We start from the raw sequence: 15,235 nt of genomic DNA, 5'->3' as shown, positions 1-15,235 counted from the left end.
CCAGTACGTGGAAGAGAGAGATCAGTAGTACCTATTCACTACAAGGAGGCGCCTCCAAATGTCAATGCCTATTTTCAACAAGTGGGACCCAAAGTGATTCACACCAGTGCTCTAAAATACATCTGACCCTTGAACAACGTGGAGATATGGATGCCAACTCCTCACAGTCAAAAATCCGAGTTTAACTCTCAACTCCCCCAGAACATAACTCCTAGCGGCCTGCGGTTGAACGGAAGTCTTTGTCACTGATAACACAAACAGTTAAGACCTATTTTGCCTGTTATTCACATTATACACTGAATATGCTGCTCCCAGCTGAGGCCGAGACTCCTGCCCAGGCGCCTCCTTCACAGCCCCCACTCCAGCCTCCCCAGACTCACCCTCGGCGGGGCCACTTTCTCCTCATTTCAGTCTGGGGCCACATTCTCCAGGCCTGCGGGACATGGCAGGATGCAAAGCCGAAGGCGACGTGACTACAAAGCCGTCTCCGGGAGTGCACCCACAGCTTCCGATTCCGGTAGAGGGGCTGGCTCCTGTCCCTCCCCCAGCATCTATACCCTGGTTCTGATAGGACGAGAAGGAACCTTTCAGCCAGTGCTGATTGGGTCATATTATCCAATCAGAGTTGCTGTGCACAGAGGCTCTCATCCAATCCAAACATGCCTTACAGGAGATCTAGTTAAATAAGAGTCGTTATAAATAGTTGCTCAGTGGGCTTTCGTCATTTCACCCTACTTCAGAAAGCGTGGTCTGTACTGCTCCGCCCTGGGCAGGAGGAGAAGGAAGAGGGCCAGGCACCACTTTGAGCCCGCACTTTCCCTGGATGCTGGAGGCTGCTCTGCCGTGGGTAGGAGAAGGAAGAGGACTGGGTGCCACCTGCCTGCACTCTCCCTGGATGCTGGAGACTGGAGGCAGTGAGGCAGCAATAGTGTGAGGCGACTTTGGAGCGGCCTCACAAAGCGACCTCGCTTTCCGCTGCGCCAGGAGGCCACGGGCTGGGAGCCCAGCAGAGCCGTCTGACCCTCCCCGAGCCCCATCCCAGACCCAGCCAGGACCCCTGTGATGCACAGGCTTCTCGAGAGTCCATTTTCTTCTTGAATCCGGGGCCCAGTGCGGCTTGAACCCAGCCCCCGACCTCCTCCTCGCCCTCTCAGAGCCTGCTGCGGGGAGGGGGCGCTGCAGGAGCCCGGGTTGGATAGGAGCCCTTCCCTTCTCTCCTCCGTGGAAACCCTGGAGCCTCCGTTTCCTCCGGTACTGGGGTCCGGGGCCTCCTGCCCGACCCGCGGTGAGAAAGGGAGCCCAGATCAGGACCCAGTGAGAGGGCGCTGTAGCCTGGGAGCAGCAGGAGCCTTGAGGGGCAGCCAGGGAAGAGATGGGGGTCACCTTCGGCCCCGGCACCGGGTCCCCCGCTGCCGGGCCTCTGTCACCTCCTGGGGGTCCTGCCCCTTGGGGTCCCACTCTCCGGGCTGTCTGTGGGTATCTCATCTGGAACTGGAAATAACCCTCTTCAAAGTACGGCTTAGCAAATATTTATTCGCCCATGCACCCCCCTTTTTTTTTTCTTCATAGTGTTCTTTTTGTCTTGGGTCATTTGTGTTTTTCCTATATTGATGTGAAGCATTTTTAAAGACACTATGGAGATTAGTCCTTTATTAGTTCATTTCTGTTGTAGGTTGTTGTTTCCTACTCTGGTCTTTGTTGTTTAATTTCATTTTTAATTTCTTGCTTGGTTTCATTCATGTAACAATGTTTTTCTTAGAATATTTGTGTCTGTATTTGTGAAACAGCATCTATTATTTCTGGGTTTTTTATTGTCTGATCAGATTGTGTATTAATGTAATGCTGACTTCACGAAACAAGTTGAAAAACTATCCCTTTCTTTCTCTTTAAGAGAGTGAGCAGTGTCGATATTTTTTTCTTCCTTAAATATTTGGAACATTTTCATAGTCTGATCCTGGTGTTTTCTTTGTGGAGCATTATTTTTTGTTGACTTGTTGGATTTTTAAAAATAGTTAATTACTTTTGTTTACTATATATAGGAGTGTTCTTATTTTATGCTCTTTTTGTGCCAGTTTTAGTAAGTTGGGTTTTCAGCATCTATTGCGATCTCTGTTGTCAGACTTTCGATCATATGTATTTCACAAAATTCTCTGATTATCTTGTTATAATACTGTTATGTAGAGTTGTTCTTTTGATTCTGATACTGGTCACTTGTGTTCTTTAATCTTTTTTCTTCGATCAGTTTTGCCTGCACTCTCCCTGAATGCTGAAGACCGAAGGCAGTGAGGCAGCAACAGCGCAAGGTGCCTTTGGAGCAGCCTCATACAGCGACCTCGCCTTCTGCTGTGCCTCCTCCCAGAGCCGAAGAAGCCCGGAACCGGTGGCGTCCAGCTCTGAAAGGAGGAGAGGGCAAACCAGCCGAGGGTGAGTCCGGTAGTCTGGGATGCCTGTGGCGGAGGAAGGACAGGCAGGAGTCTCGGCCTCCCGGGGAGAATTTCACAAAATTCTCTGACTATCTTGTTATAATACTGTTATGTAGGCTGTTGTTTTGATTCTGATACTGGTCATTTGTGTTCTTTAATCTTTTTTCCTTAATCAGTTTTGCTAGTGGTTTATTAACTATATTATTTATAAAAACAACTTTTAGCCTTAGTTTATTTCTTTTGTTTTTTTTCCCATTTCTTTGATGTTTGTTATTTTTATTATTATCTTCATCCTGTATTCTTTGCACTTGATTTTTCTTTCTTGATTCTTGAGAACGAAGTTGAGGTGCTGGGTGTGTTGGCTCATGCCTGTAATCCCAACACTTTGGGAAAGGCCAAGGTGGTTGGATCACCTGAAGGTCATGAGTTCCAGACCAGCCTGGACAACATAGTGAAACCCCCAGCTATACTAAAAATACGCAGTGGCAGGCACCTGTAATCCCAGCTACTCGGGAGACTGTGGCATGAGAATCGCTTGAACCCGAGAGGCGGAGATTGCAGTGAGCCGAGATCACGCCATTGCACTCCAGCCTGGGCAATAAGATTGAAACTTCTTCTCAAAAAAAAGAAGAAATAAGTTAGGGTGATTCATTTTCAGTGTTTCTGGACTCCTGCCCTGCAGAGATCCTCTCGCTGTAACCTGTTTCATGTGAGGTAGAGTTTAGAACATGTTTATTGGCCTCTGTGCCTTACTTTTCTTCGTGTACTATTCTTCTTTTGTTAATTTTTCTTTAGGGTATTTTTTTTCCTTATATTAAATTGAAGGATTTATGGTTAAAAATCTGTAAGTTAGCCCTTTATTGGCTCATTTTTGTCATAGGTTCTTGTTCTCTAGTTTGATTTTTGCTGTTTCATTTCTTTGTGTTCATAGTTGTATATAGTAATCTGGTTGATGATGATCTTGTGTGCAGTAGCTTTGCTTAATTTATTTATTAATTGTAACACTTTATGTCATGTTAGGCTGTGCTGAGCGCTTCTAGGAGCAGCCAGGTTTCTGTGAACTCCCAGTTTACTCTAAATACTCTAGCAAACCACATGTGTGCACATTGGATAATGTCATGCATGTAGGGCAGTGATGCTGGGGAGACACCAACTCTGTCATTCTGTGAATCCACCACACAATCACAAACATTAGCATTAAAAAAAAATGGACTGTTAAGCAACTGCAAAGGACTAAGGCACCTATGTGGCACAAATGCGTCTTTCTGTATTCAAAGTACTTGTAAGAGCTTTAGGTTCCTCATACTCAGCCACTGACTTCGGGGTTCTTGGTACACAGGCACATATGCACAGACACACATACAGGCACACATATACACATGAATGCACACATGTGCACACATATTCACACCCACATGCAGATGCGCACACACAGACCCGGGTGAGAAAGTCACATGTACATGGAACAGCCCCTGCTTTGTAAGCCATCTGGCTTTGTAGGGAGAAAGAGGTGGAACAACACACTGGTTATCTTGGAAGAGGGGATGAAGGGAGGAGAGCTGGATATGTCCAGTGGGGAGAAATCCTCAGGATGGTGCTGTTGATACTCGATGGCAATTACACTCATGCAGGCAGGGATCTTGAGTGGTGGGGGCTGAGAGTGCTGAGCACACCTCCCCAGGCAGACAAGAAGAAAGTTACAAGTGCAGACACAAGATGAGGAGTCATAGTGAAACTTATAACATTCAGCCTCTATTCAGGAAATACTTCACAACGCTTGCCAGGTACTTTTAGAGGCACTGGACATACTGAAAAGAATAAAACCATAAAAAAAAATTCTGTCCCTGTGGAACTTGCAATTTTGTGCAGAAAAGCAAATAGTTCACTAAAGAAATAAGCACAACCAGCCATGTGTGGCAGCTCAGGCCTGTACTCCTAGCACTTTGGGAGGCCAAGGTTGGTGGATCACAAGGTCAGGAGATCGAGACCATCCTGGCTAACACGGTGAAATCCCATCTCTACTAAAAAATGCAAAAAAAAATTAGCTGGGCATGGTGGTGGGTGCCTGTAGTCCCAGCTTCTCAGGAGACTGAGGCAGGAGAATGGTGTGAACCCAGGAGGCAGAGCTTGCAGTGAGCCGAGATCACGCCACTGCACTCCAGCCTGGGTTGCAGAGTGGGACTTCATCCAAAAAAAAAAAGAAATAAGCACAACCATAGAATGTTGGAAGGTGTCAAAAGTTATGGAACAAAATGAAGGAAAGGGGATAGGGACTGCTGAGGGGTGGGCTATAGTCTGAATTGGGAGTTAGGAGGGATTGGAGTGAGAATGTCCCATTTGATCACAGTCTTGATATATGTGAGAGATCCTGGAGGAGAGAGTGGGCAAGAGCCACCCAAGTGGCTGTAGCAGGCTGGATGCTGCATTACATAGGACACATTAAGTGAAAATGTGATGGCTATTTTGTGTAATCCTTTTAAATCCCAATAGAAATAGGACTGTGTGGGAGGACTACATTTTGAAATAATTATTTTCAAAAACACAGTAGTTGCATCCTATTGAGAAGTGGGAATATTGGATGATAAGTTAAAGTATCATTTTGTGTTAGCATATTGAAGCAAATATGGCTTGGTGCGGTGGCTCACACCTGTAATCCCAGCACTTTGGGAGGCCAAGGAGGGTGGATCACTTGAGGTCGAGAGTTTGAGATCAGCCTGGCCAACATGGTGAAACCCTGTCTCTACTAAAAGTACAAAAATTAGCCAGTTGTGGTGGTGAGTGCCTGTAATCCCAGCTACTGAGGAGGCTGAGGCAAGAGAATTGCTTGAACCCAGGAGGCAGAGGCTGCAGTGAACCAGGATTGTGCCACTGCACTCCAGCCTGGGTGAAAGAGCAAGACTCCATAAAACAAAAAAGAAGAAGACTATTAAAGCAAACCATTAAAAAAAAATCCCAAATTCCCAGAAAGGTGGCAAGACAAGCAACCCTATTGGTGGCCCTAACGAAGCCCTATAGATTTTTCAGAGGAACCTCCATTTGTTAGAACCATACCTAGGGCCGCAGCTGGCTAAGACATTCTCCATCAGCCTCTGGGATCAAAGGTGGGGTGTGGAGGTTGTCTGGATAGGGCCATGAGCCTCCCTCTCAGTAAAACACAAGCACAAGGGCTACATCTCTCTTGGTTTTTCGTAACATAGGAACACAGGCAGAGCTTAGTGTTCTCAGAGCCTCTGAGATCCCAGGCAAAGTATTTGGTAAGATGCTGTAGATATTTCCTTCTAAAAATAAAAATTCCCCTGGTAAATGCTCAGGCATCTCAATGGCCACACCAGCCCTCATGTGTGTACCCAATTACCTTCATCTGCCTCTGTTCCCACTGAAATTTTCCATGTGAAATCTGGGAGGGGATTGGACAGCTTGTGTAACTTAGTTGATGACTCTCCCACAATCTTACAGACTTCAGTAATCTTTGAGGCTCTTCACCAACTCATGTGACAAAGTCACTTAATTCTGTAAATTTGGGCCAGTTCGTTTTTCTAGCTCTCAGTTTGCTCATCTGTATGCAAGAGGTTTAGCGTAGGTAAATCAAGGACACCAATATGCCTGTCTCTCCAGTTTGTCAATAACAGAAGAGAATCTGAGCTGGGGGATGCTGTTCCAAGTCCCAATTCTATGCCTCCAAGATCAGCTGTTTCTCTTTATTCATCACCAGGCATGCATCTCCTTGATACCCTCAATATCGAGACATAAAATGTGATGACAGATTATCTATGTGTTATTTTTTTTCTCCATTCCTCATGACTTGTATTTCCTTAACTCATCGGAATCAATTTTCCACATTTTTTGAAGGAAAGTCTTTTGACAAAGATGTTAATTATCTACAAACAGCTGAGAGAAAGGGCTATTGCCCTCAGTGTGCTGGTGATAAATTTCCAAATGATGAATAAAAGATTTTCTAAGGCATCAGTTTCCGTGACAGTGTCTTTTTTTTTTTTTTTTTTTTTTCTCTTGGGCACAAGGGAATGAGCAGAGCAGGTACACTTCTGGGTTTATTTTGTTTGTTTTTAGCTTAGGTACAAAATCAAGCTCTGTTTTTCATTGAAATATCTTTTTTCTTGTATCAGAGATGGGTTGTAAAAGACTCATTGTGGGTTCAGGGAAGAATGTTTTAACATGCAAGGAAATGTTGCAAAATTGGAAAGAGGATGTAATTTCACAAAACTAAATAAAACTGGGGGAATTTTTAGGATACTCTGAGTAAATCTTATTATTTGCATCCCGCTAACCCCAATCAAATAATAATTTATATTTGTTTAATTTACTAAACTGCATATTCAATTGACTGAACTGTAGAGGATGAGCAAGTGTCAACCAATAATAATCCTCCCTATGGGCTAACACAACAGGCTCCAGTGAATCATAATACACACATTCAGAGGTGGTCCAATGCAGTCCCACCATAGAAATCCTTCCCATGCTTAGCCACTCTTGTCGTTAATCTCTCCAGACTCAAACCATGGTTCAAACACAGTTGTCCCTTGGCATCCAGAGGATTGGTTCCAGGACCCACTTTGGACACCCATATCTGCTGGGAACAGGCCCTAAGCCTGTCATAAACAGGACTTAAAGAAACTGACCATAAACAGGATTTCTGCAGCAATGTGACGTGCTAGTGATGGCTATGACACAAACTGCTAGAAGTTGTTGGTTTACTGGAGCAGAGCAAGGAACACCTGGCCCACCCAGAGTGGAAAACTGCTCAAACCACAGACAATAGCATGAGTGGCCTGTGCTGTAACAACATATTTTTGCTGTAAATAATCAGCCAGAGACTGTTACTCTGCTCCTTGCTAAGAATGCTTTGTTTCCCATAAGGAATGCTTTTAGCTAATCTATAATCTATAGAAACAATGCTTATCACTGGCTTGCTGTCAATAAATAAGTGGGTCAAACTCTATTTGTGGCTGTCAGCTCTGAAGAGTGTTAGCTCCCTGATTCCCACTTTGCACTTTATTTCTCTGTCTTTTTTTTTTTTTTTTTTTTCATTCCTCTCATGCCGCTGGGTTGGGGTCTCCACAAGTGGCACCCAACGTGGGGCTCGAACCCGGGTTGAAGGGTCACTGGAGCGATGGGTGGAGAACGTGGAACTATGCTGGAGGACACCAGAGTACTCTTAAGCAATCCCCATGGTAAGTAAGAAGGGGAGCTTGGAAACATCAGGGTAACAATGGGACGAGGGTCGAGCAGGCAGGTGACTTATTTGAGTCTGCTTCGGCAGCTCCTCAGAAAAGGGGGAATGAAGGTTAGCAGTAGCTGACTTATGCAGTTTTCTAGTGCAGTGAAGAAATATTGCCCCTGGTTTCCGGACCAAGAAACTATGAATATAGAGGTCTAGGAAAAGGTAAGCAGCACACTGAAAAAGGCATATGAGGATGGTGCCGAGTATATTCCTATAACTGTCTGGTCAGTGTGGGCTCTGGTTCATTCCAACTTGGAGCCTTTCCACACAGATGATGAGGAGGAGGAATCAGAGGAAGAAGGAGAGTATAATGAAGTAAAAGAAGAGGTGACAGAGCAGGTTTGCTTGCCAGCTAAAGTGACAAAGAAGGGAGAGGTTTGTCCCTACCCCTCTGCACCCCTTCATCATTTTGAAGAAAAAGAGTGGCCTGATCCTCCAGATCTCTCTTTTCTGGAGGATGCTGAGTGAAAAGTAGTTGCCCCAGTGACTGTTCAAGCAGCATCTGGAGCGACCGCTCTCAGTTCTATTCAGGCAGGAATCCACCAAGCTAGATGAGAGGGTGAGATGGATGCATGGCAGTTCCCTGTTAGAATATACTCACCTGATCAACAGGAGAATATTATAGCTACATTGGAACCTTTTCCTTTTAAAATACTTAAAGAATTTAAGCAAGCTATTAATCAATATGGACCAGGTTCTCCTTTTGTAATGAGACTGTTAAGGAATGTTGCTGTCTCTAGTCAGATGATTCCTACTGAGTGGGATGCTCTTACTCGAGCTAGTCTGATTCCTGCTCAGTTCTTATGATTTAAAACTTGGTGGGCAGATGAAGCTTCCATTCAGGCTCTTCACAATGCCCAGGCCCAACGTCAAATTAATATAACTGCAGACCAACTTTTGGGGGTTTGCGGCTGTGCTGGTTTAGATAAATGTACAGTGGTTATGCAGGATGATGCCATAGAGCAGCTTAGAGGAGTGTGCATTAGAGCTTGGGAAAAAAATCACTTCAGGAGGAAAACAACACCCTTCCTTTAGTGCTGACAAGCAGGGGCCCAAAGAACCTTATGCAGGTTTTATAGCCAGGTTACAGGAGTCTCTTAAAAAGGTAATTGTAGATTCAGCTGCTAAGGATATAGTGTTGCAGTTATTAGCTTTCGACAAAGCCAATCCTGAGTGCCAAGCCGCTCTGTGACCTATTAGAGGAAGAGCACATTTGGTTGACTATATTAAAGCTTGTGATGGTGTCAGAGGTAATCTGTATAAAGCTACTCTACTGGCCCAGGCAATGGCAGGACTGAGAGTGGGTAAAAGAAATAACTCTGTTTCCTGGAGCTGGTTGTGGGAAACGGTCATACTAAGAAAGAATGTAGAAAACATCAGTGAGTCAGACTACCAGTTGGGGGAAAATAGAAAACTGCTGAGCCTGAAATATGTCCAAAATGCAAAAAAGGAAAACACTGGGCTAATCAGTGTCACTCTAAGTTTGATAAAGATGGGAACCTGATTTTGGGAAATGCCATGAGGGGCCTGTCCCAGGCCCCATTCCAAACCGGGGAATTTCTGGCTGAGGCCACTCCCTCACCCCGTACAATGCCTGTCCCCCACCACAGCCAGTAGTGCCCCAGTAGCTTTATGCTGCACAAAAGCTGTGAACCTTCTGCCTGGGGAAACCCCACAAAAAGTGCCCAACAGGAGTCTGTGGACCATTGCCAGGGGGGACAATAAGATTACTTTTAGGAAAACCTAGTGTAGGTTTAAAAGGGGTACAAACACATACAGGAGTCATTGATTCAGATCAAAATGGGGAAATTCAAATTGTTATATCTACTTCTGTTCCCTGGAAAGCAGAGTCAATAGAGCACATAGCACAGCTCCTGATTGTGCCATATGTGGGAATGGGAAAAAGTGAAATTAAATGAACAGGAGGATTTGGAAGCACAAATAAATAAAGCAAAGGTGGTTATTGGGTGAATCAAATTAATGATAAATGTACTACCTGTGAAATAACTATTCAGGGAAAAATTTTAAAGGATTGGTAGATACAGGAGTAGACATTTCAATCATTTCTCTACAGCACTGTACATCCACATGGCCAATTCAACTCACTCAATTTAACACAGTTGGAGTTGGTAAAGCCTCTGAAGTATATCAAAGCAGTTATATTTTGCATTGTGAAGGACTCAATGAACAATCTGGGACTATTCAACCAATTGTAACTTTTGTACCTGTAAATTTATAAGGAAGAGATTTATTATAGCAATGGAGAGCACAAGTGTTAATTCCAGAACAATTATATAGCTCTCAGAGTCAGCATATGATGCAAGAGATGGTGTATGTGTCTGGCATGGGATTAAGAAAAAATTTACAAGGGTTAAAGAAACCACTTCAAGTGAAAGGACAGAATTCTCACCAGGGTTAAGCTATCATTTTTGATGGTGGCCATTGTTAAGCCTTCAGAACCTATACCTTTAAAATGGTTAACAGATAAGCCAATTTGGATAGAACAGTGGCTGCTGAGTGAAGAGAAACTGGAGGCTTTAGAGGACTTAGTTACTGAACAATTAGGAAAAGGACACATAGCTCCAACATTTTCCCCCTGGAATTCTCCAGTCTTTGTTATTAAGAAAAAGTCACATAAATGGAGAATGTTGACAGATCTTACAGCCATTAATTCAGTTATACAACCTACTGGTGCATTGCAGCCAGGATTGCCTTCTCCTGCTATGATCCCAAAAAATTGGCCTTTAATAGTCATAGATTGAAAAGACTGTTTCGTTACTATCCCCTTAGTTGAGCAAGACTGTGAATGGTTTCCATTTACAATTCCTGTGGTAAACAACCTGCAGCCTGCTAAGCGTTTTCACTGGGAAGTGTTGCCACAAGGCATGTTAAACAGTCCAACAATTTGTCAGACTTATGTAGGACAAGCTGTCGAACCTACTCATAAAAAATTTGTCACAATGTTACATTATTCATTATATGGACAATGTTCTTTGTGCTGCCCCCACTCAGGAAATATTACTCCAATGTTACGATCACTTGCAAAACTTGATTTCTCATGCCAGTTTAATTATAGCTCCTGACAAAATTCAGACTACTCCCCCTTACTTCTACTTAGGTACCTTAGTAAATGACACTATCATTGTGCCACAGAAAGTAACCACATGTAGGCATCAATTAAAAACATTGAGTGACTTTCAAAAATTACTAGGAGACATTAATTGGACACAACCTGCTCTAGGCATTTCTATCTATGCCATGAGTAATCTATTTTCTATCTTTAAAGGAGATCCTAGTCTCACTAACCCTCAGCAAGTAACAAAGGAGACTGAGGCAGAAATACAGCTGATTGAGAAGCAAGTGCATAAGGCTCAAATAAATAGAATAGATCCAGAAAAGACTTCAGACTTATTGATTTTTCCAACTCAGCATTCATCTACTGGTGTTGTTGTCCAAGAGTGTGACTTGGTAGAATGGCTTTTTCTTCCACATACTAATTCATGGACTGTAACTCCTTATTTGGATCAAATTGCTACTCTGATAGAAAATGGGAGAACTTGAATTGTTAAATTGCATGGATATGACCCTGGAAAAATTATTGTCCCTCTTACAAAAGCACAAATACAACAGGCTTTTATAAATACTCTTACTTGGCAAATCCATTTAGCTGATTTCATGGGTGTTCTTGATAATCACTTTCCAAAAACAAAGTTATTTCAATTTTTGAAATTAACTAGTTGGATTCTCCCTAGAATAACTAAATGTAAACCAATTGAAAGTACTGAAAATGTTTTTGCAAATAGGTCTAGTAATGGTAAAGCTTCTTATTCTGGATCAAAAAGTAAAGTTTTCCAGACGCCCAGTACTTCAGCTCAAAAAACGGAGCTTGTAGCTGTAATTGAGGTGGTGACTACTCTTGAGATGTCTGTCAATGTAATTTCTGATTCTGCATATGTGATTCATTCCACACAATTAATTGAAAATGCTCAATTATGATTTCATACAGATTAACAACTGATGACTTTATTTACCCAGTTACAAAGTACAGTTAGGAATAGAATGCACACTTTTTACATTACTCATATTAGAGCTCATACACCCCTTCCAGGACCTTCAACTACAGAGAATCAAGTGACTGACCGCTTAGTTGCCACAGAATTATCTAATGCTGAACACTTTCACACTTTGACTCATGTAAATGCCTCTGGTATTACACGAAGATATAATATTACTTGGAAAGAGGCTAAAGACATTATTCAACAATGCCCTACCTATCAAATGATTCATTCTCCATCCATTACTGGGGGTGTTAACCCCTATGGATTGGAGCCAAACTGTCTTTGACAAATGGATGTCACTCATGTTCCTTCTTTTGGTAAATTGGCCTATGTGCATGTATGTGTAGACAACATTTTCTCACTTTGTTTGGGCTACCTGTCAAATGGGAATCTTCTGCCTGCGTTAAACAGCATCTTCTGCAATGCTTCACAGTCATGGGCATTCCAGCTTCCATTAAAATGGACAATGCCCCCAGGATATACTAGTCAAACTATGGCTACATTTTTCTTTCAATAGAATATTAAACATATCACTGGCATCCCATATAATTCACAAGGAAAAAACCATTGTGGAATGAATGAATATCTCGCTAAAATGACAAATTGAAAAAACAGAAAGGGGGAGACAGTGACTACGGGACTCTACATATGCAATTGAATCTAGCATTATTGACTAAATTTTTTGAGCCTGCCTAAAGGCCAGAGCTATCAGCAGCTGAATAGCATCTACAGAAACCAGCTGCAAAGACAGAAACAGAACAACTGGTTTGGTGGAGAGATCTGATAACAAAAAGTTGGGAAATAGGTAAAATAATAACATGGGGTAGACGTTATGCTTGTATTTCTCCAGACCAAAACCAGCAGCTGATTTGGATGCCATCAAGACACCTGAAACGTTATCATGAGCCAGATGCCAAGGAAGAGATTTTGGGAGGAACCTAAGGACCCCCTGGTTGTAGCCACATCAAGACTGACAATAAGGAAGACACTAGTCCCAGCAAGCAACACTCATCAGGCACAGCAACCCATGTGGGGCCAGATCAAGAAGTCGACACAGATGGTGGAAGAAAGTCTGAAGACAGTGGAACAACCAGTTACAATGAGTAATCTAATGGTAGCTATGATGGTTGTGCTCACCATTGCTGTGAGTATTCCTCCAGTACCTGCTGAAACAAAAAACAGTTATACTTATTGGGCATATATTCCTTTTCCACCACTTCTATGGCCAGTAACATGGTTAGACCCCCCAGTAGAGGTATACACTAATGATAACTTTTGGATACCTGGTTCTACAGATGATAGAGGCCCATCTCACCCCAAAGAAGAGGGAAGGATTATGAATATTTCCTTGGGATTTGAGCATTTAACTATTTGCTTGGGAGAAGCCAACGGGTGTTTACCTCCTAGTCATCAATCTTGGCTGGCAATAGTGCCTGAATGTAACATCTTCATGGCAAAATTACGTATGCTTTCTGTTCTTAGTATTTATTGCAATGATTATGCTCCTGTAACTGAAGTTTACTGCCCTCAAAAACCTGTCTGTATAGTGGATTGGATGTGGTCAGAAAAAATGAAGGTATTTGCTTGGGAAGATTGTATTGCAGGGCAGGTAGAGTTGTTGTGTAATGATTCATATGGAGCCATTATTGATTGGTCACATAAAGGAACATTTATGAGGCTCACCTCTCAATCTGTAGGTAATGGTCACCCTGCATCTAAAGAAAATGATCGGATGGTAGACACTATAAGAAGTACAGCAAAAGTTCCTATTATTTGGACATGTGGTATAGTGGCACCTCAACCCCAAATGATGTGACCTGCTGTAGGAGCTAAACATAAAGAGTTGTGGAAAATATTAATGGCACTGAATAAGATAAAGATTTGGGAAGGGAAATATACTAAGCCAACCCAATATAATCCTAATTTCATGTTAGAATTGGCTCACAATGATTCAGTCTGGATACAGAGTTGTGTCTGTCCTCCCTTTCTGCTTGTAGTGAGTGATTTAAAACTTGATCTCCCTAATCATCATGTGACTTGTCAAAAATGTAGATTGTTTTCTTGTGTGAATTCTTCCTTGTATAATGCTGATCATTCTATCTTAGCAGTAAGAACCCAAGAAGGATTATGGATACCTGTAAAGATTTCTCATCCTTGAAAAGCCTCTCCTCCTGTGCATATTATTACTGAAATTCTTCAAAAGATTTTGAGGCACTCTCAGTGTTTCATTGCTACTTTAATTTTAATCATTACAGGATTGATTGCTGTCACAGCTACTGCCATGGTAGCTGGAGTTGCTTTGCCAACACAGTACAAACAGCAGACTGTGTAAATAATTGGCAGAAAAATTCTGCTTTGCTGTGGAATTCTCAAACTAATATAGACCAGAAATTAGCTAATCAGACTAATGATCTCTGACAAACTATCATATGGTTGAGAGATTGTGTAGTTAGTTTAAAATATAGAATGCAGTTACAATGTGATTGGAATATTTCTGAGTTTTGTATTACTCTTCACCTGTATAATGAAACAGAGCATGAGTTGGAAATAGTTAAGAGACATTTAAAGGGTCATCCTGGAAATTTATCTTTGGATATTGCAAAACTGAAGGAACATGTATTTCAAGCCTCTCAGGCACATCTGATGTTAATGCCAGGAACTGAAGTGCTTGAAGGAGCTGCAGATGTATTAGCAGCTATTAACCCGTTAAAATGGATCAAGACACTTGGAGGCTCTGTGATTTCAATGATGATTGTGCCTTTAATCTGTGTTGTTTGTCTTTGTGTAGTCTGCAGATGCTGATTCTGAAATCTGTGAGAAGTAGACCACTATGACAAAGCTGCCTTTGCTTTTATCACTTTGCAAAAACAGAAAGAGGGACATGCTGGGAACATGCCTTAAGCCTGTCATAAACAGGCCTTAAAGAAATTGGCCATAAACAGGATTTCTGCAGCAATGTGATGTGCAAGAGATGGCTATGACACAAATTGCTAGAAGTTGTTGGTTTACTGGAGCAGGGTAAGGAACACCTGGCCTGCCTGGGGAGGAAAACTGCTCAAACCACAAACAATAACATGAGAGGCCTGTGCTTTAACAACATGTTTTTGCTGCAGATAATCAACCAGAGACTCTCTCTGCTCCTCACTAAGAATGTTTTGTTTTTGGTAAGGAATACTTTTAGCTAATTCATAACCTATAGAAGCAATCCTTATCACTGGCTTGTTGTCAATAAACATGTGGGTCAATCTCTGTTTGTGGCTCTCAGCTCTGAAGGGTGTTAGCCCTCTGATTCCCACTTTGCACTTTATTTCTCTGGGTTTGTATTCATTCCTCTAGCACCGCTGGGTTGGGCTCTCCACAACCGAGCTCATCTTGGCACAAATCCATGCATGCTCAGGTCCTGAAATCAGCCTTGTGGAGCCTGTGGGTAGGAAAAGTCGACCCTCCATGCATGTAGGCCTGGAACCGGGCCAATACTGTATTTTCCTGTTATGTTTGGTTTCAAATGTGGAAAC

General features: G+C 42.6%; 1 pseudogene; it reads left to right on the top strand.

Moving 5' to 3' along the window:
- Nucleotides 1–450: 450 nt before the first annotated feature.
- LOC103216768 (uncharacterized) lies at nt 451–3,475 on the top strand (annotated as a pseudogene).
- The last annotated feature ends 11,760 nt before the right edge of the window (nt 3,476–15,235 follow it).

The sequence above is a fragment of the Chlorocebus sabaeus genome, chromosome 9 (assembly GCF_047675955.1).
Source record: "Chlorocebus sabaeus isolate Y175 chromosome 9, mChlSab1.0.hap1, whole genome shotgun sequence".
Classification (NCBI taxonomy): Eukaryota; Metazoa; Chordata; class Mammalia; order Primates; family Cercopithecidae; genus Chlorocebus; species Chlorocebus sabaeus.
This window is presented reverse-complemented; position numbering and strand designations above follow the sequence as displayed.